This window comes from Aulonocara stuartgranti (assembly GCF_965226115.1).
Source record: "Aulonocara stuartgranti genome assembly, chromosome: 23".
In the NCBI taxonomy this organism is placed as follows: Eukaryota; Metazoa; Chordata; class Actinopteri; order Cichliformes; family Cichlidae; genus Aulonocara; species Aulonocara stuartgranti.
This window is the reverse complement of record NC_138958.1, coordinates 47,681,539-47,704,524: the sequence shown is the minus strand read 5'-3', so window position 1 is coordinate 47,704,524 and position 22,986 is coordinate 47,681,539. Positions and strand designations below refer to the sequence as shown.

The window sequence follows — 22,986 nt, the reverse complement described above, 5'->3', positions numbered from 1 at the left end:
CATTTTGGATCAGCTGAAGGCTTTTCAGCGAGTTTTTTGGACATCCTGATAATAATGAATTACAGTCGTCCAGCCTGGAAGTAATAAATGCATGAACTAGTTTTTCAGAGTCTCTCTGAGACAGGATATTTCTAACTTTAGAGATGTTGCACAAATGGAAGAAAGCAGTCTTACATATTTGTTTAATATGTGCGTTGAAGGACATGTCCTGGTCAAAAATGACTCCAAGGTTCCTCACAGCGTTACTGGAGGCCAAGGTAATGCCATCCAGAGTAAGAATCTGGTTAGATACCATATTTCTAAGATTTTCAGGGCCGAGTACAATAACCTCAGTTTTATCTGTATTAAGAAGCAGAAAGTTAGCGGCCATCCAGGTCTTTGTGTCTTTAAGACATTCCTGCAGTTTAACTCATTGGTGTGTGTTATCTGACTTCATGGACAGATGGAGCTGGGTGTCATCTGCATAGCAGTGTAAATGTATGCTATGTCTTCTAATGATGCTGCCTAAGGGAAGCTTGGTAACGGGAGCGTTGCCAGCAGAAGGCTGAAGTGGAATCTCCCAGAAAGCTGCAGAAGAAAAAGCATGAGCTGAAATGGTGGATTTTAGTCATATAAGGAGAACTGTGGCTTTCCTCCAACTTTTGACCAATCACCTTAGTGTCCTGTTTATAAACCATAATAAAAAGCATTTACTGTGTGGGCATTTTTTTGTTTGGGTCTCCAAACAGCAGAAAGAAATGGCAGCCATTTTTTTAACTTTACCTTCAACTGGTAAATAGATTTAAGAAAAAGCACTTTGATCATATTTGTGACGTGTCCCAAACTGTTGTTGTCGCCTCATTTATGTTGATAAAACAGCTCTAAAACCAATCTGACAATATAAATCTGTAAAATGGGCAGAAAACCTGCTGCTGGTCCCATTTTAATCAAACCAACCCAAAGAGCAGATATTCATGTGTACACAGGAGGTTATTTGTGCAGATGCATAAAACACATAAACTGTTGGCTTTCTGCAGTCTCTCACTCCTGAAAGTGTTGGCAAGTGTTTTGGATTTATTATTTATATGGATTTTAATGGCACCTGTGTAATGTTAACTAATGTTTTTATTGTTTATGTGTTTTTTGTTTAGTCATTCCCTGACTTACCTGTGGGTTCTGGGATGGTTTTATTTAAATTCTCCAACAGATCATTCTTGTTTATCCTCCCCAAAAGATTTTTAGTGACTTCAAAAGTGTTGATAGAGTAGGTATCAAACATCAGATCCACTATGTCCGTCCTCTCTGCATTCTCCAGTTTACTCACTGGGATTGCTGGTAAACCTTCTACAGACCCGTTCTTCAGATGCCACGTGAATTTTTCAAAGTCATCACGTCCCAAATCCTCCAAAGTCCCCAGAAGGATTTCTTTAGGTGTCGTCATCTTTTACCCTGTAAGGACCCGATAAACAAAGACTGTAACAACAGCTGGAGAGGTAATTGTCTGATTTATCAGAATTTAACTTGATTCTAACAGCAGTTCATCACAATAAATTTCTAAGGCTCAGAATGCAACAAAATTGCACATGAAGAAGCACATAGAGAAGTATCCAAGTAACACTTTGCTACAATATAAAACAAACTATTATAAATAAAGAAAATATATAAACTAAATATATACACTACCCGTCAAACGTTTTAGAACAGCCCAATTTTTCCAGTGTTTTTGTCACGGTTTGCGAGCCGTGTGTAAATTATCAAAGGACCCTTTATGCAGGCAGCTCAGATGCAAGTGAGTTTATTCATCACATGGTGATACAAACAGAAATGGCGAAGGTGAGCATGGAAACTAAGCAAAAACCTAAAAACTAATAGTACACGAATATGAAGAAGTACACGAAGGGAAGACGAAAACACAGAACACAAGGGGTGGGAGCAAAGCACCACAACACATCACTATATAGACAGTTACACAGAGGGAGACACAGAAGGCAACAACACAGGGCGGAACAAATGGACAGAGAAGACTAAACACAGAACAGAGTGCACAGAGAAACAAGGGGGGCAGGGAATCAAAACCTAGGAAGCATAGAATAACTCACAAACTAAACTGACATAACACAAAAATCACAAAGACCTGAAACCACTAGATCAGGAGACCCAGGACCCTGACAGATACGCAGACAAACCAGCAACTAACAGAGGCAAACACAAGGCTTAAATACACAGAGGGATAACGAGGGAATGAGACACAGAAGGAGGACACAGCTGGGAGTGATTGACAAGACGAGACAGAGGAAACGCAAACTAAACACACTGACATGAGACACGGACCTTCACAACAAAGCAGGAAATAGAAAGACTGAACTTAGAGGTACAACAAAACACAGAACCAAAACGTAAGAATAAACAAAGATACATCATGAAATCAAAGATTAACAATACAAAACAGAAAACACTGAGTCACAGACCCAGGATCGTGACAGTTTTATTGAAAATATCCTTTTTATTTCTCATTGCACTCTGAAATGAAAGCATAGTACAAATAAGCAGTTGGAGTTAAAAATAAATCATGAAACACATTTATAGACCAAAGTTTATTCTAAACGTTTGACTGAACACACCCGTGGCTTCTGTCTACAATAGAAATCAAATATTCTCCCATATCTGTAGCAGATGTTCCCGTAAACGTGGACCTTGTAATAATAATAATAATAATAACTTTATTTATAAAGCGCTTTCAAACAAAGTGCTGTACAACTAAAGAGATAAATAAAATAAAAGCGATACATAGCAATACAGGTAAAAGACACAATACAAGTTAAAAACAATAAAAATGTAAAAACTAAAAGCCATAGAATTAAGACATGTAGGATCGGGTGAACAAATGTGTCTTCAACTTGGTTTTAAAAACCTCCACAGAGCAGCCTGCCGAATATCTTGTGGGAGGTTGTTCCACAGAAACGGGGCATGAAAAGAAAAAGCTCTCCAATTGTCTTTTTTCTGGCTCTAAGAACTTTTAGAAGACCAGAGTCCTGAGATCGGAGAGCACGAGATGGAACATAAAGGTGTAAAAGGTCGGAGAGGTATGAAGGTGCCAATCCGTTTAAAGCCTTGTAGGTGAGCAGCAGGACCTTAAAATCTGCTCGAACCTGACAAGGTAGCCAGTGAAGACATCTCAGAACAGGGGTAATGTGCTCAAATTTCCCAGTTCTTGTTAAAATGCGAGCAGCTGCATTTTGCACCAACGCCAGAATCTCAGGTTAAACCTCACAAAACTTTAACAACCACCAAACAGCTGAAACAGTAAATGAGAGCAGGAACACGGATTCTGCACAAAGACGTAAACACAAAGCTCAGAGCCGCCGACACATCAGAATCAGTGAGATGTCGCCTTTCTCACCCGATGGCACGGACACGGTCGGGGCTGAAAGCCGACAGCTCGCTGATTCTGATGTTTCGGCGGCTCCGAGCTTTGTGTTTACGTCCTTTTTACGCTGATTCTAAAGCTGTTAGTTTTATCTCTCTCCAAACAATATTGACTGAACCAGCAGCAAAAGAAGATCCAAACTACGCTTCACATAAACATCGTCATGAACTCACTCTGACTTTTGCTGTTTTGCTTCCACCAGGATAAAATCACACTTCATGCACAGCTCGCTCTCTCTCTCTCTCTCTCTCTCACACACAGTTTCCTGTCTAAAAATCTGTTTTCTGCATTATTCGCTTGCTTGTTACGCACAAGTCTACCGTTGTTTACAGCGCTGTCGGCCGCTGTTTTTTTCCTTTTACTTACTTCCGAAAAGAAAACCTAATTTCTGCCGTTCAACAGGCTTCTGAACAAATTTAAACTTTTTAAAATTATGCAAATTGCAAAACGCTGTGTCTGTCATAAAACCGCTGTAACTTCAGAGGTAATGTTCATATGTCGATTAATGGTTTTCTTTCGTTTTTGATCTACTGTAGAATATTTTTATAAAACCACCTTCATGTTTTTCTGTTTTATCTTCAGCTACTTTGACACAAAGGCCTCTGCTGTGATGCTCACACCTTTGATAAAGTCTTGCGAGTGTCAGCTTCCTTTTTATAGATACAAAAATATGTAAATGTACTGATCTGAATTATAATATTTCTGACTATCTGAGGCAAAATTTCCCAGATTCAAATCGAATTGAATTGAATCGTGGATCGAATTGATTCAGGACCTTGTGAATCGGAATCAAATCGATTCTAGAATTCAGTGACGATACCCTGCCCTATTTGCGACCATGTCAACATCCAGTCCAGGCTTTTTCAAGATTGGTACTACCACAGCTGATTTAAAACATTCAGGAAAGACTCAATGAAGTATTTAAAAGAAACAGGTTGTAGGGTCCTAATGCTGACCACAGTTCCTTTATAGCCCAGGCTGGTAGAGGATCCAAAGAACAGGTTGTACATCGAGCTGCTTTTGCAACCTTCCTTAATCCAGAAAGGGAAATAGAGATGGACCAATGCGATATTACGTATCGGTCCATCTCTATTTCTATTAATTTACGTCAGTATCAATACTGATTTTGTATGTATTTTGAAGGATTTGAACCAAAGGCAAAAAATACCATGAGCAAAAAATGGCAGTCATGATTATAAAATAGGGAGGTTTCTTTTTTTTTAACATAGGTTAAACTCTTTAAATAAAACAACAAGTTTATGAGCTTTCTTGTTATTCACAAGTTTCAGCAATTTAGCCCAGAGTCTAAAGTCATTCAGCCTTCTGTTTATACATGGTTTAGCTTTAAAGTATCTGCATTTGTGAAGAAAAAATTTTCCCATTAACAAAATCGTCCTAATCAACAGGTCAAAATCTGCATTCTCAGCAAGTATTCCAAATTTTATTACTGTCACCGTCAAATGTGGTAACTGAATTCTCCTGGACTGTAGCCAGCTCCACATGTCAGTCCAGAAGGAGTGCACTGATTCACAGTAGAAAAACAAGTGATCCAGACTTTCAATATCATTTTCACAAAATGTGCAGGCGTTCACATCTAAGTTAAATTTCCGTCTTAAGAATTCATTGGCTGGATAAACCTCATTAATGATTTTAAAGTGAACCTCTTTTACTTTAGGGGAAAGAGGAAGTGAAATATACTTTTTTCTTATCGCCTTAACCTCCATGGTCTCAAATTCTTTAAGGATATAATTTCTTTTAACCGGATTAGGGCAAATGTCGTTGATCAAAATATTCCTGATCACTTTGTTTGTAAACCTGCTGTCACCAAATTCAACTCCAGCTATGCAGAGCTGCCTCAGTCCAGGAGAAATTTTAGAGTGCACAATATCTTCTTTTATCATTGATCTCAAAGGGACTGAAATGGCTTTCACTAGGGATTTATATCCGTTAGCAGTACATCTTACATCAAATTTCTCACAAAACGTCTCATGTTTTAATAAGACCCCATTATCATCCATAAAATGAGCTACAGCCCAAATCCCTTTAGATCTTCCAGTAGAGAAGGACCTGCTGATGGAAAGCTGAGAGTTTAACAGGTAACGAACTGCAATCAAAGTCACAACGTAACAAAAAGTCTATTCCACCCATTTTGCCAAAAATCACATTGGGAATAATGTTCCAAAAGGAATTTTTGTTCCTAATGAAAGATCTTAACCATTTCAGTTTTAGTACACCATTCATAACATCAAAGTCAATGGCATTAGCCCCTCCCTCTTCATAATTCTTAATCATATCATTTTTCTTTATATAATGACATTTGTTCCTCCATATGAACCTAAAATTAAGATTATTTATAGATTTAATTAGTTTTGGAGATATGGGCAGAGAAAAGGCTGGATAGATTAGTCTGGACAGACTGTCCATTTTGGTTAGCAAGATTCTCCCAAACAGAGTTATGTCCCTTTGCAGCCACCTGTTTAAAATAGACTTACACTTTTCTATATTGGTACAGATATTCTTATTTTCAGTTGATGTCTTATCCTTGCAAATTACAATGCCCAGATACTTCACCTCTTTTTTTGATCTGTATATTATTTATTGCTTGCAGGGGACACTCATGCAGAGCTAGAATTTCTTATTCATTAATATTCAGCTGCAGGCCAGAAGCTTTGGAGAAGTGGTTGATCACCTGCAAGGCTAAAGGAATCTGGTCCTCATTTTTTAAAAACAGGGTGGTATCATCTGCGAGCTGACTGATTATTATCTGTTCACCCATCACAGTTAACCCCTCAATGTGACTGTTTTTAATCAAAATAGACAACAGCTCAGCAACCATGATGAACAGAAGTGGTGAGCTGCTACATCCCTGCCTTATCCCTCTATTAACCTCAAACCTTGAACATGTACCATGTTCTAGCAAATCAAATCAAATCAAATCACTTTTATTGTCACATCACATGTGCAGGCACACTGGCACAGCACATGCGAGTGAAATTCTTGTGGGCGAGCCCCACAAGCAACAGAGATGTGCAAACACAACAACACAAATGAGCAAAATACAAGAATGGCTAATCTGAAACTAATAAATATATGTACAATATATAATAGTGTATGCATTTCTGGATGTGTATACTAAATATTTTCCTACGTGTGTGTGTGTGTGTGTGTGTATACACATTTTTACAAATTAAATAGTAAAAAAAATAATAATAAAATATATAAAATATACAGAGTTGAATATGTGCAAAACAGAGCTGTTAATGTCATTATATAGCATCTCTATAACATTGATAAATTCCTGTCCAAAACCAAAAGACTGCAGAGTTTTTAATATGAACGTATGTTCAACTGAGTCAAATGCTTTGTAAAAATCCAAGAACAGGATGTATCCTCTCTCTTGTGTCACGATGAGTTGTGTGGCTGTCAGTGGCTGGACCCACGTGCAGGACTCAGAGAAAAAACATTAACTTAAACGACAGCTTTATTTGCTGGTGAGTCACCCTTGGCGATACATAAACAACAACTTAAACTAACTAGACTGGAGATGCTGAAGGTAGACGACAATGAATACACACACAACAAACGTGGAGGACGCAACAACTGGCAGGGAAAAACACAGGGCTTAAATACATACTGAGGTGATTAGGGAATGTGAAACAGGAGGAGAACACAGCTGGGACTCATCAGACATGACAAGACAAGGGGCGGCAAAACTCAACACATTGACATAGTACACAGACTTTCAAAGTAAAACAGGAAACTGAACAGACGTGGACTAAACTAGGGGATACAGTGACAGAACAAGAGACACACTGACAGAGATGACTGTATACTAACAGAAGTAACACAGAACCACGACCTAAGAAGGAGAACACAAGAAATGCCAAGGACCTAGGGAGTTAGGAATACTAGCGACAAAAATCAAACCCAAGAGAATCAAAACACATCATGAAATCAAAGATAACTAATACAAACAGAAAAACACTGAGTCCACAGACTCAGGACCGTGACATCTTGGATTATTTCACTGTACTCAAGGAGGTCCAAAACCAGCCCAATATTGTTATGAATTAGTCTTCCTTTCAAAAAACCTGATTGCGTTTCACTGATAATGTTTGAGATGCCTTTCTTTAGCCTCTCAGCTACAGCTCCAGACAGGATCTTATAGTCAGTGTTTAAGGTGATGGGTCTTAAATTGTCTAAAATTCTTTTATCCTTACCCGATTTAGGGATCAGGGTTATCAGCGCTTTTTTCATGCTCGGCATCAGTTCTTTTTTTCTCTATCGATTCCTTTAATGCATCAAACAATAAAGTTCTTAGGTCCTTCCAGAAGAATTGATAAAAATTAGTAGTGAGTCCATCTGTCCCTGGGGACTTGTTTAATGCCATTTTCATGACCACCAAATCCAGTTCCTCAATTTGGCAGCCGCTACTAAGTTTTAAAATTACTCATACTAATCTTTCTGGGTCACAAAATAAACTTTTAACATATTTTCAGGCGAGAAAGTAGCTGTGTAAACATCAAATATCTGCTCGGTTTATCAAGATACCGCATATTTGCAAAAGTGCTTCGACGTTTTCGGAGACGTCTGCTACCCACCAGCACTATAGCCAGCCGGGAGCTCGAGGGTCACTGAAGCCACCGAGAACGGCACAACTCCCGGCACATCGTTTTCAGATCACCGCGGACTTTCGCTACTCAGGTTAAAGGTGATATATAAGTCCAGGGCCGTGCAGAGACGTTTAAAGGGGCGGGTGCTCAAAGTTAAAAAGGGGCACATTGAACCAGGCTGAATAACAACAACACACATTCATCAACAATCTAATATGGGATTGCATCATACTATATCACTGTTGTGAGGTGGCGACAAGGCAAAGCAAACGTAGCCGATGTTTTACCTGATGGGTACAATGTTGCTGTTGAGGGGTTTCTGCTGCTCCTGCTGCTGATAGTGCTGGAGGGCAGGGCTGTGTTGATCTGAGACTGTAGACATTAAAAAGTCCACAGGAGAGATGGTAGCTGATTAAACAAGTGTCATGAGATAATAACAAAATGCAAAGATTGGTGACAGCGCTTGGAACCATAAGGCAACAAAAAACTGTGAGAAATAATTTAGGCTCTGCCTGTGAATCACTCTTTGCTTCTCTTCTTCCTTCCATCATTTCATATATCACTCTCCACTTGCTGTCTATCTGAGAACAAGGCACAACTTGCTATTGCAATAAACTATAATCAAATTATCCACACCTAACAACTCTTGCACTTAATCTATAATAAAATGATGACAGAAAAATGTTATAGCCCTGCCTTTAGTAGCCTCACACAGCTCCTACTGTTTCCTCCTCATGTCCTTACCAGCCATGTCTGCACAATGTTATATCATGAGTAATTTTTTTTTTTTTTTAAATCCATCTAAATAAAACACACACATGCACACACACACAGTGACATTTTAGACCTTCTTCAGAATACTGTATATACTGTGGGCATCCTTACATTATTATTTATTACTAGAGCTACAATAATAAAGCAAAGAGGAGGGGGAAGTAATAAATATGAAATAATGTATTTATGATGATTCCATTTGTTTCACTATCCACTCTGTGCAGGGGCAAAGCTTATTACATTTTTAAACTGTAGAGATACAATAACTTTACTGCTGTAACATCCAAACTTTGTCTTATTAAAAATATAAATCTAATATAATCTGCTTCTTAATGTATGTTCTTTAAAATACAGCGTGTGTTTTTTAGAATATTATAATAATAATGCATAATTATGTGGACATGCATATTAGATCACTTTTTTAGTGAAATATAATCCCCCCAGAAAGGCAGGAAAAGCCTTACTTTAAAACTAAATATGTTTCTAAATACTTTAAAACTAAATATGTTCCCTAAAACGGTGACAGAGCTACAGACCCATGACAGCCTTACACAGGTAGCCAGCAGCTATGACCAGCACTACATGTGCAGTTAATAAAAGGACAGGTAATGTTTGTCACGCTGTTGCACACACAGCACGCTCGTTTGTTTCAGTTCGTCAGTTGCAACAAGACAGCTTACCAACGTGTACGTAATAAGCTAACACTCCTGGGTGCTACACACTACAGTGTACGCTGTACACCTACTTACTGGGTTTGTCGCATCAGTCTGTGTCTCTGAGTTAACTTGTGTTTCTCCTACAGCTCCGGACCGCAACAAATGCGCGTGCTCTTTGTGAGCTCGTTCCCGGCTCGTAACCAGCGCGTTCTGTCGTCAAGGGCGATCATTGGTTAAATGTGATCATGTGACTGATGCAAGCCAGATCCTTTTATTTAGCAAAACTGTGATTAATAGTTAAATATTATTGTTGAGGGGCACAGACAGGACTCTGCACGCACACACATATAAAAATAAATAAATAATTTTTTTTTTTAAATTGCCTCAACAAAAGGGCACTTTGGGCACCCATCAGGAAAGGGGCGGGTGCTCAAGCCCCTCCAGCCCCCCCCCCCCTGCACATGCCTGTATTACACTTTACACTTTTTCAGTGTTTTGTTTGTTCGTGAGTAAATCGGTTTGGCTGAGATTAAAGTTATTAGATTAGGTTAGATAAAATAAAACTTTATTGCTCCCCCGGGTGGGTTCCTCCTTGGTTTTCACACAGCTGAATAAACATCAAACAGAAAACTGATTAAACAGAAGTATGAGACGGTCGAGAATTTACTCCAGTGTCCTGTTATATTGCAGACAGCAAGGAGCAGACGGCTGAGTTTATTAAACTCCACCGAGACAGCGGTGAGCCTAATCAGAAGGCTAGACCGTCCAATTTCCCCAGCCGTTTACTTCCGGCATATCCGACCTTCTGAGGACCCAGCCCACGTACGCCGCAAAGGCAGGGTCCTCAGGAGGATGCAGCCGATGAATTTGGACAGTGTGGTCGTGTCCAAATTCATGGGCTGCATTCTCCTGAGGACCCGGCCTTCGCGGTCTACGTGGGCCGGGTCCTCAGAAGATCGGGTAGGCCGGAAGTAAACGGCCGTGAAATTGGACGGTCTAGCCTTCTGATTAGCGTCACCGCTGTCTCGGTGGAGTTTAATAAACTCAGCCGTCTGCTCCTTGCTGTCTAAAATATAACAGGACACTGGAGTAAACTCTCGGCCATCTCACACTTTGTTTAATCAGTTTTCTGTTTGACGTTTAGTCAGCTGTGTAAAAACCAAGGAGGAACCCACCCGGGGGATTAATAAAGTTTTATTTTATCTAATCTAATAACTTTAATCTCAGCCAAACCGATTTACTCACGAACAAACAAAACACTGAAAAAAGCCCAACAATAACATTTTTAGGTTGTCTAAGTGACTTATATATTACGTTTGTCACGGCCGGGCGGGTTACACACAGTAATTCGGCATGCCCGTGTGGCGTGCTGGCTAGACCCAAGCGCGGCGAAGGCTAGCGGTGGGTTTGGAGCAGGCACGCAGTTATTCTAGTAACGATCAGTGCACGATGCGTGGCTTCGGAACGGTCGTTACCGACAGAGAGCGAGCGGAGCCGGGAAGAGAAAAAGGATTGAAGGGATAATCACTCACGGTTGCTGAATCAGGCGGAGACTGACGTCGGCAGAGTTTCGGAGCTCCTGACACGAAGAGAATGATGTCTGAGCGGCGAATAGGTGGGTGGCGTCTCTCTTTTAACCCCGGCCCCGTGATCAGCTGATCACAGCTGATCACCGGCTGACAACGTTTAACCCGAGCAGCGAAAGTCCGCGGTGATCTGAAAATGATGTGCCGGGAGTTGTGCCATTCTCGGCCGCATCAGTAACCCTCGAGCTCCCGGCTAGCTATCGAGCTGGTGGGTAGCAGACGTCTCCGAAAACGTCGAAGCACTTTAGCAAAGATGCGATATCTTGATAAACCGAGCAGATATTTGATGTTTACACAGCTACTTTCTCGCCTGAAAATATGTTAAAAGTTTATTTCGTGACCCAGAAAGATTAATAAGAGTAATTTTTAAAACTTAGTAGCGGCCGCCATTAGCCGGAAACTGGAGCTTGGCTGGGCCGCGCTATGAATTCTGGGATATGGTGGGCCACGAAGGACACACCCGACCCATCCTTCAAATTCGGAAAAAGGAGCACGCATTTGTCGGCTGCATTCGGAGGGGTCTACGAATTTGGACAGCCTTCGGCGCGTCGCTGTGACGTAATCGGTCTACAAATGCGGCCTCAGGAGAATGCAGCCCATGAATTTGGACACGACATGTCACTACCCGATCCGTACCGGAAACCCGATCGGTACCCCGCATGCGCGAAAGGTGTCTACTTCCGGTCGAAGCATTTTACGATAGTTACAGGTCAGAGTACCTGTTAAGATGTTAAGAATAACAAGTATCTCTTAAAATGTTTCCGATAATGAAACATTTAATATCCGGTTGTTCAGTCTGACGTCACTAGCCGTGTCTGGGTCTAAACTCCGCTGCAGGTCCATATATCAAACGATCACTATGGCATTACTGAGAGTTGAAAAACTGTCTAAATTCTTTCATCTTTAATAAAAATGATCAGCGTTCTGCTCTACCAGGTGTAACAATTGAGTTTAACATCCAGGCATCCATGAAAACGGAATTTATGACATTTAACGGAGTTAGAAGTTAGCAGGGAGTTAGCTCGCTAGCTTCTATCTAAATACAATATAGCATGTCCTGACTGCGGGGTTTTGGAAACAAATTAAAACGTACAGCTCTGTTATCACTTCCAACATAAATGAAGACAGAAAGCTAAACAGCAGTGACGTTTGTAGGGTTACTGAAGTTTGGCTAGCTGGTATATAATGATGTGCTACGTGACCGCTAGCGACACAGCTATGTTAGCATAATATAAACAAGCTAACTTTTTTTCCACTTGATAAAATTTACCGTGAGTGTTCTCGGTGGTCAGGAACAAATGTAATCGCATGGCAGGATGCTGTAAACGGACCAAACTTCAGCCAGGAGAACAACTGAGATAATCCATCCACAATACGAGGTTAGTCATTCATATACTGCTGCATGGGCTGGGCTGTAGTTACATCCTAAGGTTTTAAAAACTGAGCTTAAATAAATGATTAGCGGTAATAAAAGCCGAGGGAGGTCAACAGTGATCGCTGACTGTTTTAGGAGCTTTTTGAGATCAAATAGAAGAAAATACATAACATTAAACATGTTAACAACACAAAAGCCATATTAAACGCAGACTACTTTAGACCCGGAAGTAGGATTCGTCGCGTCATCACTGAACAACCGGATAATGTAGACAAAAACAAAAAAATAAAAAGATAGTGACAGATCGGGACTCCCGATCCTTACTGTGCATGTGCAAAGTCGGACCGTACAAATCGGGTCTACCCGATCCGTACCGCGCATGTGCAGGGGTTTTCTTCTTCTTCTGTTCGTTTAATGGCAGTGTACTCCCCAGTGTACGAGGATACCGCCACCTGCTGGCTGAGAGAATGAACCCTATTGTAAACTGAATTAGCGTCATTACAAACGTGTGTTAAATTTGATTTAGTGATAATCGAGTGTGTTTATGCTTGTCTGTGTGGAGAGGATTGTTGGAAAAGTGATGATAATGTCCGCTATCACTGTCAATTGCCAGTAAACACTTCATCTGGCTGCTGAATCTTCACGTGACATATTATAAAGTCTGTATTATTAACTCTGTCATTAGGCACCATTCTTCTTATTTTACGGCGCTGTTGTTCAATCGGGGGACGCTCTCTGTTGAGGAGAAAAGCAAAAATTTGTTGCGGATACGGATTATCCATTGTTTAAATGTCCCGGTAGTTGAAAAGGAGGCAGAGCTGTTGAGAAATGCTAAGAGCTAACTGGGCGCTAACCGTGTCATTCAAATATATTGAATGTTGCAATGTTGGCAAAGAGAGGAAGTGATATAAGATTTGCGCATGCGGGGTACCGATCGGGTTTCCGGTACTGATCGGGTAGGGACAGACACGACCAGAGTTTCTGTCGCATTTTAGTTTTTAAAAATGTCGTGATAAGGGCGGGTCTTACTGTGAACCTGCACCCTCATTGGCTAATAACTTGAGATTGACAAGCCGTTATCCAATGAGCGCGCGGCTTCTCCCAACATAAAGTAGTTTCCTTTGAAAAACCAAAGTCTGATTATTTTTGCCTCCACTGACGGAGCCTGTTGTTCCCGCCACAGAGACACAGTAATGTCAGAGCGGTGTTAACACTCAGCTGCCTCAGCACAGCTCTCACTCTCCTCCTGCTCTCTCAGCTAAACTCACTTCCTCTCTACTTACAGGAAACCAGCGCTCAGAGGAGCCGAGCGGCCTCACGTTTCACCCACAGACACGAACAGCGTGGAATTATTTTATGTCATGAGAAGAAACATATTCATGTTAACACTCACCTGCCTCAGCTCCACCTTCCTCCTCCTGCTGCTCTGAACCAGTGATGGGTCGTTCGCGAACAAAATGGCTCTTAGAGCCGGATCTTAGACGTGAACGACGTCCCGTGTTTTTTTTTTCTTTCTCTCAGCCCCTCTCTCTCTCTCTCTCTCTCGCACTTTTTTTCTGCTTCACTCTGCACACGAGCTTTGTGCTCTACGCTGGGCAGAGGGGGGAGGGGCGGTAGTTACACTCAGCAGTAGTGATGTGCGATACCACTGATTTTCTTTCCGATCCGATACCAAGTAATATTCAGGGTGGTATCGACGATACTGATCCGATACCGATACTTTGTACAAAAACGTATTTTATTTATTGTATCTCAAATTATAGCATCATAATGATTACAGGACATCAGATTACTTGTTCTTATCACTTAATAATGTAAGGTTCATTATATAGAAATAAAAAAACTGAAGTTGTGCGCTATTTGAACACCTTGCCTGCCTGCAGCACTAAAGGACTCTGTGAGAGACGTCTGTCTTGCCCTAGCAGCACCTGTCCTTCTCTTCAGTTCGTCTCAACATAAGCTCGTCATATTCTGTGATATGATTTACTCTGACGTGTTTGACAAGGTTAGTGATGTTGCCACAACCATACATGCCAACCCTCCCGATTTTTCCAGGAGAATACCGAATTTCAGTGCCCTCCCGAAAATCTCCCGGAGCCACCATTCTCCTGAATTTCTCCCGATTTTCCAGGACAACAAAACCATATTGCAGAATTCATAGCGCGGCCAGCCAATTCCAGTTTCCAACAATGGTGGCAGCGATTTAGTTTTAATATTACTCTTATTTCCCTTTCTGGGTCGCAAAAAAACTTTTAACATATTTTCAGGTGAGAATGTAGCTGTGTAAACTTCAAATATCTGAGCCGACCGACGCATCATCTTCAAACCGCCGTGGTCTTTTGCTACTCGGGTTAAACATGATATATAAGTCACTTTGATAACTTAAAAATGTTATTGTTTGGCTTTTTCAGTGTTTTATTTGTTCATGAGTAAATCGGTTTGGCTGAGATTGAAGTTATTAGATTAGATTAAATTAAATTGAAATTTATTAATCCCTCAGGAGGGTTCCTCCGGGGTTTTCATACAGCTGAATAAACGTCAAACAAAAAATGATTAAAAGGAAAAAGCTGAAAATTTAAATAGTTAAAACTTGAAATGTGAATAGTTGATTTTTGTATTATATGATTTATTTATTACATTTTATGTGGAGTGAATAAATAAAAGTATATTGATGGTGGCCCCTAGAGACAAAGCACATACAAACTTCAAATTACGTACAAACTCCAAAACACGTAAAAACTCCAAAACATGTAAAAACACGTACAAACTCAGAAGCACGTAAAAACTCAAAACACGTACAAAAGACAACAGAAGTGCTCCAGGATGCTGGGTGCAGTGTTGAGCTTTTGTTACCTAGTGGCTACACAAGCCAGCAAGTACCAATGACCGGATTTGGTGTGTGGTAGTAACAGGTAAATGAAAAAATTTTTTTAATTATTTGAATATATATGAGTGCCTATGTATAAATACACAAACAATTTCAATTGTGTAATTTAAGTGATCTAGTAGCTCTGCTTTGGAAGTTCAGTTAGAAATGTGTTTTGGAGTTTGTACGTGTTTTGTCTCTAGGGGCCACCGCATATATCTACCATAACCACTTTTTTTTACGTTAGTAATTCCTTTTGTGCATAATTTTATATTATTGTTAATAATAAATTAATTAAAGCAACAAAACAACCTGAAGAGCCGGTTTGGAGCCGAAAGAGCCGGTTCTCTAAAAAGAGCCGGAAATCCCATCACTACTCTGAATGGAGGATCAACACTTTCACTTTCACTGCTCCTCCCTAAACACAGAGGATGCTGGGACTTGTAGTTTTTACCTTGTGTGATATTTATGGCTGTGACACTAAATCACAGCATGAAAACTTCCTGCAAACATGTCACAGGCGATAAAAGTTTCACATTAAAGGTGAAGTTATTTTTCTGTCTCATGTTCAATAAACAGTGAGCTGGGAAAACTGAAGAACAGACTTCAGACGTTCCCTGCAGAGTTTCTGCTGCTCGGTCGTCTGCATGTTGCTGAGACTGAGCTGATGATGAAGCTGTGATGGGTTTATGGCACGTTTGGTTCTGGAGAAGAGTTTTACTGCCGGTGCAGGTGAAATGATCAGAGGTTACAGCCTCTGGTTAAAGTGGAGGCAGCGATCAGGACGGCTGAGCAGCAGAGGTCTCGAGGGTCCTAAAGTGTAAAAGCATCAGTGTTAGTAACACAAAGATGACAGAATGGGATCATCCACACAACACTAACATCTAAATCCACGGCAGGAACTCTTCCAGTGTCCTGAAAAATCTGTGTGCACGATGCTGAGATTAAAATCTGTCTGCTCATCTTAATGCAATATTTACTAAAGTCTGGTAGAAGTTTTACTGATTTCCAGTCCACTTAGCAGACGTGTGGATAGGTGGTGGGTTGTAGAGCAGACTGAAAGCTTTAAGTTCATCCTCTGATTAAAAACTCAGACCCACAGATACAGGAAGTATAACCCTGGTGTAAGACAGGAAACGGCAACACGGCAGCCATCTTTTTCCTCCCATGATGACCAGTGTCCCAGCAGAAGCTGGGGTTTGTTAGATCCTGTTCGATCCAGAGGAAACAGGCTAAAAGAGTCGATCAGGGGGGATCATGGTTTTATTATGTGCTCGTTATGATTGAAGCTCTGGTTGTGTGTTAGAGACAGAACCTGCAGATTCCTCCACTCTGACAAGCATGTTTCTGGTCAGTTTGGAAGAAATAATATCACAATGTTGATCTTTTTTCCAATATTCCTTCTCTTTTACAACATAAACTGTGATCAAAGGTACTTATGTTCACAGCATGTAATAATACTGACAGTCCAGGGCATTGTGGTCTGTTGAGCTAGGGTTAGGGTTAGGGTTAGCAATTCAGACATATGTAATCAATATTAAACGTCTCTGACGTGGGCCACTGTCCGCAGTGTTGGGAAATCCATACCAGGCTGGAACGAGTCAAGGTAGGTGAGCATCCACGAGAAGACACAGCAGATGCATCCTACTAATACTGACAGGACCAGGAGACTCCAGAAACCGAGCATCTTCTCTTCAGTGCCATCCTCTCCTGTCACCCTCTCTGCCCGCAGCTCTTTGAGTATGGTGTAGATAAGGGTGCAGAGAAACCCTTATTACTAATTTGTATTATAATTCAATTTTCATGAAATATTCATATTCAGTATTGGTCCTTTTATATTAATAACCACGTATCCACCCAGGCTCATGGTGGGGCAGGGCTCTGTCCTGGGATGCTTGAGTACAAGGTAATGTACACCCTGACCAGGTATCCAGTCTGTCAGAATTGTTTTCAATATTTGGTTCAAAAACATGAGTGACAACAAAAATCCAACTAGGATTCTTGCATATGATGAATGAAGTCTGTCTTTGACTGTATTGTCCAGCTGATCCATCAAACCCCCAGCAGGTGAACCTTATTCATGACATAACATGGCAACAATGTAAAAAATGAAACAGCAACAGTCTAAATGTAAAGTGCATTCTAAACTCCTCTTCAATAAATCATATGCAAAGAGTCATTCAGGACTGTAAAACGTGAACTACAGAACCCAGAGTCTTCATCATTAAATCTCTGGTTGCTTCATTTTTCTATCCTATATCAGATACTTTAAGGTTAGGTTAGGTGAAGTTGCATTCTCATGGTGAGGCAAAGTGCTTTATGTGTGTGTGTGCGTGTCATGAACGGCTATAAAAGGCCTATAATTAAAGAACAAAGTGGGGTTTCAGTTCGAGTGGCGGCAGACTGTCACTACTTGTAAATGGAACGCAGCCTTCCTGTGGCGGACAGCTAATAACAGGAATCGGACGCGGTCCACCCAAGTCCACAGCAACCACCATAGCAACCACCTAGCATGACCTTAAAAACACATTCTGTCTTCATAACTATCAAAAATGTGAAATGATTTGCAAAGTGTGAAAGTGTTACAGCTGCAGAGAGCTATGGCGGCATCTTTGGAAGCTGTTTACATAGCTAATAATATACAATGTAACCATGGAGACAGTCAGTCACGTGAGCTAGCGGTGCACGTTTACTACAGTGAATAAGGTGATTGCGTGCACAGCGTCCACATGCTGCAGAGGGTAAAGACATTACTTCAATATTGTTTTATATTGATGTATATTTGCCTTCTGTTGACCATCACCTCAGGTTCACCATCACAGTTTCAGCATACAGATGCACACATTCAAAAACTCATGTCTCAGAAATAAGCACAGCTGTTCATGTTTGTCATTAGAGTTTTATTTGTAAGAAAATTATGAACTTCATATTGTGCATCAAATAAAAGAACATTTCACAACTCTGAGTCAACAGAAACAGGAAACAGAAATGTCTCTAATGTAGACATGTACAGTGTAGTGTAAGCATTAAAAGATCATAAAGGAAACACTAACATTCATGTGAAACTAATTGTAATAAAAAAATGAACAGGTGCTTTATAGATGTAAAAGAAAGAATCTGAAAACAACACTTTTTTGGTCTAAGTGATCAAAGTAGAAAACAGAACTGATGTTCAAGAACAAACCGTAGCTGCACTAATATTACACATCTCCATCGTTGTACTGAACAGACATGTTGCTTTTAAAACCACATGCAGTGTGTGACCGTGACTGTTCACTGAGACCATGAACGCCACTTCGCTGAAGCCTTCGCCTTCTTCTTCTTCTTCTAAATTGGAAGCAGAAGGAGCACGAGCTGCTTTGATCTACTGAAAGGAAAAAGCAGAACATCTGAGCTGAAACCATTAAGACAGGAACAATCATTCAATGCAGTGTCTCAGGTGGCTTAGCCTGTTACAACTGTTGATTCAAGCTAAATACGGTTAGCACACAGTGTCAGGGAGCTCCAGTGTGGGAACTAGTGGCTTTAGGTTTGTAGTCATTTAACTTTCATCCATTCATTCATTTAATTCAGGAGGAAGAAATGTCAGGTTGATGCAGGCTGGTTACATGCATTTGGTCCCATGCTGTCTTTAACTAAATGACTTGGTTCACTTTATGGCTGGGCTGTATGTGGGGTTATATCATGTTATTTGGGCAGGAGTACCTGTCCTCTGTTAGACTTAGAAAGTTTATCCATAAGCAGAGCTTCTAACTCTTCTAGCACATCTGTGGCTGACAGCTTTTTGGTGGCTCTTTTTACCCCACACTGGTTGTGAGTGTGTAAATAGCCCCACTAGTTCTTTTGGGTTGCAGTTAACTTGTGAGGAAGGGGTGGGTATGCCATGACTAGATGAATAACAATTATCTGGGATACATAAATTTCATAATGCATGCATATATCTCTATAAACTTGCCTGAGGGCTGCCATTTTTTACATTCAGTTATTTCTTTGTTGAATCTAAATAATGAATGTGTTACAGTTAAAGTAAAACACTGGTCAGTGTAAATGGCTCATTGGGACACAGAAACCTTTAAATTAAACCCTATCACCTGATATCGAGTGTCAAACAATATCAAAGCTGTAAAAGCTGTTTACAGTCAGAATTTATAAAACTATGATTGTAAATAAATTCAAACAAGTGAGCTTTTCTCTTTGTGCTGAATATCAACACTGTGATTTCTTAGACTGTAAGCTTTACTTTAGCACAACCAGTTGTAGAAGCTGCCACTCCAAATGTCTTTGATAACAAGAAAAAAATACCTTTTCAGTCCACGGCCTGAAGTTCTTCTCTGACATCTTCTGCCATCAGCTTTGTCTGCTGGTTTGAAGACAATAAACCAGAAAAAAGATGATTTAGTCACTTTGTCTGCGTCATGCAGCTCGAATGTGTCGTGTAACGATGTTGAATAGCCGTCGTTATCCTTCTGCTGTGTCAGTAGGATTGTACTGTACAGCATCTCATTGATATGTGAGGAATGCTAATGTAACACGATAACAGACTTACATCATTAAAACATAAAGGACAGGAGATATTTAGATATTTTTATATTTATATTACATTTTATAGCTGACGGATATTACTAAATAGATAGAATTTACTAAATAGCTGGATGAACATGAAAAATATGTCTATAATAACAAATGACCATGAGAGCCAGTAGAATTAATTCAACTGGACACTCAAAAGACGTCCTTAAATGCTCTTTAAGTGGCAGAACAGATGAACAAACAGTTAATCGCTTACCTCAAGTAAGAAATCTGCTCAGCTACTTTGAAAACAGCTTCTAACTGGTTCCTCCTTTAACAGGATGACGGCTCAGGGGTAAGGCCATCATGCAGTCCAGCAATCTTTATGGTTCTGCTTTGATTCACCAGGAACTATTAGGGAAACCTTCCAGCGCCTCCTGTGAAAGACACAGGGACAAACACACAATCATTTATTAACATGTTCCAGTCTTCCAGTTTGATTTCTCATCCTGTGGACAACAACGTACATGGATGCAGGTTTATTGTTAACTTTTGTAAGGTTTATTTACTGAACATATCCAGCTGCAGCTCCACTGTGATCCTGAACTGGATAAGCACTTAAGAAAATGTGTCAATAAATGCACATACATCAGGTTATTATATTTATCCAAACAGATGGGACCAATAATGCTTCACTGAGTTAGAGACTTTAATGTCTCTTCTATGTAAGAATGTCTCGTGCTGATAGACCTGCAAACTTGACAACAAAGGTTTTTCAGACTACATGTAGCTGTCCTCTATGTCAGCTCACACATTTACATTTATGTCACACTTATTTCTGCTTTCCCATTTTATAATTATTACTTACATTTTGATTAGATACCTTGAGTTTGTAAATGATCAGATTACATAATTGGAATACAATGTATCCAATTCAGGATTGCGGGAGGATGAAGCCTATCCCAGCTGATACAGGACAAAGACAGGCTGCCAGTTTATTGCAGGGCTAACACGATATGTGTAACAGAAAATCCACTTAAATGTTTGATATTTCTTATAATAATCATAATTATGACTATTATTTAAAGGTTTCTCAGGTTTATATTTTGGAGGTTATAAAAAATCAAAATGTATTTATAACCTCTAAAATATAAACCTGAGCTGTTTCAGATTCTGACCTCTGACCTCACTGCAGCTCCCTCTTGGAAGTACGTCTGCTTCTTGTCTACCCCCAGTGTTGACCGCCCGCCCTTGATATCACGTACTGTACCTGAGGAACAAAAAAGGACAAACACTTGCCTTCATTTAAGAAGTACATTCATACAGAGGTAATCTATGGAAACACACTAGTTCGACCTTTGGGAGGAATCAGTTCCTGTGAAACATTTCTGTAAATGAACATCATGTGGAGAATGAATGAAATGAGTTCTTCAGGTGACTCAGCAGTCCCACACTGACAAATGAAATCTAGTTAAACTATTAAGCATCTTTGCTCTTCTGAAATCTGTGTTACACAACAACAAACATAAATTAGTAACAAAAATACAGCTGAGTAGAGGCTTTACAAACCACCAGCAGCCATAATGCTAAATTTTAATCTTCAAATGTTTCTGAGCCGTTTCAACCTGCTTTTAACACATTAAAGTCCCACAGTCAATGCAGCCTGACTCAATCCTAAATGTTCAGCACACAGAGACACAGAGGTGCCGTTTAAAGTTTAGTGTTAACCTGAGTCACTGATCATTTGCAGTATTACAGAGTCTGGCAGTCTTTGCATGATGTCCACGTCACTGTAAGTTTCTAGCTGACTCTCAGGTGTGACAGGTGTGCCAGCAGGAAAGAGTAATAATAACCTGCATCCTGAGGTTTTTCATGCAGGATTAAAGGAGCCAGGCTTTGTTCACACAGCTAGGATTGTATTTTACACTGACCCTGGGTCAGTATAAGTATCATACAGTTTAAACGAAGCACTGAAACTTGCACATATTTATTACAGATGCACTGAAGCTAATCGAGATATTTGCTGTCAACCTGTGGCTGCGATTAAACACTTTACTGGAAACTTTATTAACTAGTAACTTCATCAGTCATGACAGAAGCTAATATTTCTGTGCTAACATCGTTTAAACAGTAACAGCTTTCTTCTAATATAAGCTAACGTTTACACCGTAACTTTAAGCTAGCACCATAAAGACGGTAAAACACGTAATAATATCTACAAATGCATCTTAAAGCTGTTATATTAGCACTCGGTGTATTACTAACATAACCACATTAACATTACTGACACTCGCTGACTTTTAATAGTCATTCAATAAATGCTGTCCGTTTAAATGGTTTTACCTGTACACACTGCATATCCACCGGATTCCAGCCAGAGTGGATTCTGGAGTCTTCCACGCTCCTGTTAGTGATCCTCCATCTGGATGGATGAGAACAACCTTCTGAACAATCTAGCAGGAGATGGCCCATATCTATGGGACTGATTTGTGCTAATAACGCCCATTGTATGGACTGATAACAGCCGAAGCGGGTGAATAAAGTCACCCAGTAGCTAGCTGTGCCATTACCCAGCATACATCACTCCCTCCGTAAATGCAATAAACGATACAAAAGTATCGTTCTACCTGTTTTTCAGGTAGTTGTTTACATTATATAATTTGTTGTGTTCTGTATACGTCACTACAATGTGATTTGGAAAATGTCTAAATATACCGACAACAGGCACTTCCGCAGCAATCTCTTCAATCGGAGGACCCTTCACGTCAATTCCCGACGCGAGAGGGGTACCCTGCGCGTCCATAAGTGAAGCACAGGGAGCCTGACCATGCGTCACACGTTTGACGAGTTGGGAGTGAGAACCTGTTGTTCATCCACATGTAAACGGCGTTTCGAATCACCGAAAACTGAGATTTTTTAAAACTCCTTTTTTGCGTTTACGTGTAGACGAGGAATACAGAGTTGGTCACGCAACGTCAAAGATATGTGCCTTTTTTTCACGTCACGCTGTGCGCGCATTAATTTTTACATGAGATGAGTTGCAGAATGGCAGATAGAGACGAAATACTGTTAATCTGACTATCTGCAGGTTTTACACGCTTACATACACACATGCAGTTGCTGTCCCTCCATTTACAAAGGCAGAGGCGTCACGGTGTGATTATCTTCCCTTTGGTTTCACCTGCACAAGTGCCGAGGTAG

At 40.3% G+C, this 22,986-nt stretch overlaps 1 protein-coding gene and 2 long non-coding RNA genes across 4 annotated transcripts in view; all 3 read right to left on the bottom strand.

The window, feature by feature from the left end:
* LOC309701484 (NACHT, LRR and PYD domains-containing protein 12-like) overlaps window positions 1–22,986 on the bottom strand; it is a 1,104,110-nt gene that overhangs the window by 403,587 nt on the left and 677,537 nt on the right. The gene's annotated exons all lie outside the window — the stretch shown is intronic.
* On the bottom strand, window positions 1,393–9,636 carry LOC309701572. Its single transcript, XR_014275129.1, has 3 exons — window positions 9,543–9,636; window positions 8,307–8,391; window positions 1,393–1,428 (listed from the first exon to the last, which is right to left on the bottom strand). It is a non-coding gene; the product is annotated as an uncharacterized lncRNA (long non-coding RNA).
* Window positions 18,156–22,606, bottom strand: LOC309701578. Of its 2 annotated transcripts, XR_014275137.1 has the most exons (5): window positions 22,129–22,606; window positions 20,964–21,055; window positions 20,063–20,222; window positions 19,579–19,633; window positions 18,156–18,643 (listed from the first exon to the last, which is right to left on the bottom strand). It is a non-coding gene; the product is annotated as an uncharacterized lncRNA (long non-coding RNA). The 2 variants fall into 2 exon arrangements; XR_014275138.1 differs by lacking the exon at window positions 18,156–18,643 and having other exon boundaries at window positions 19,303–19,636; window positions 22,129–22,604.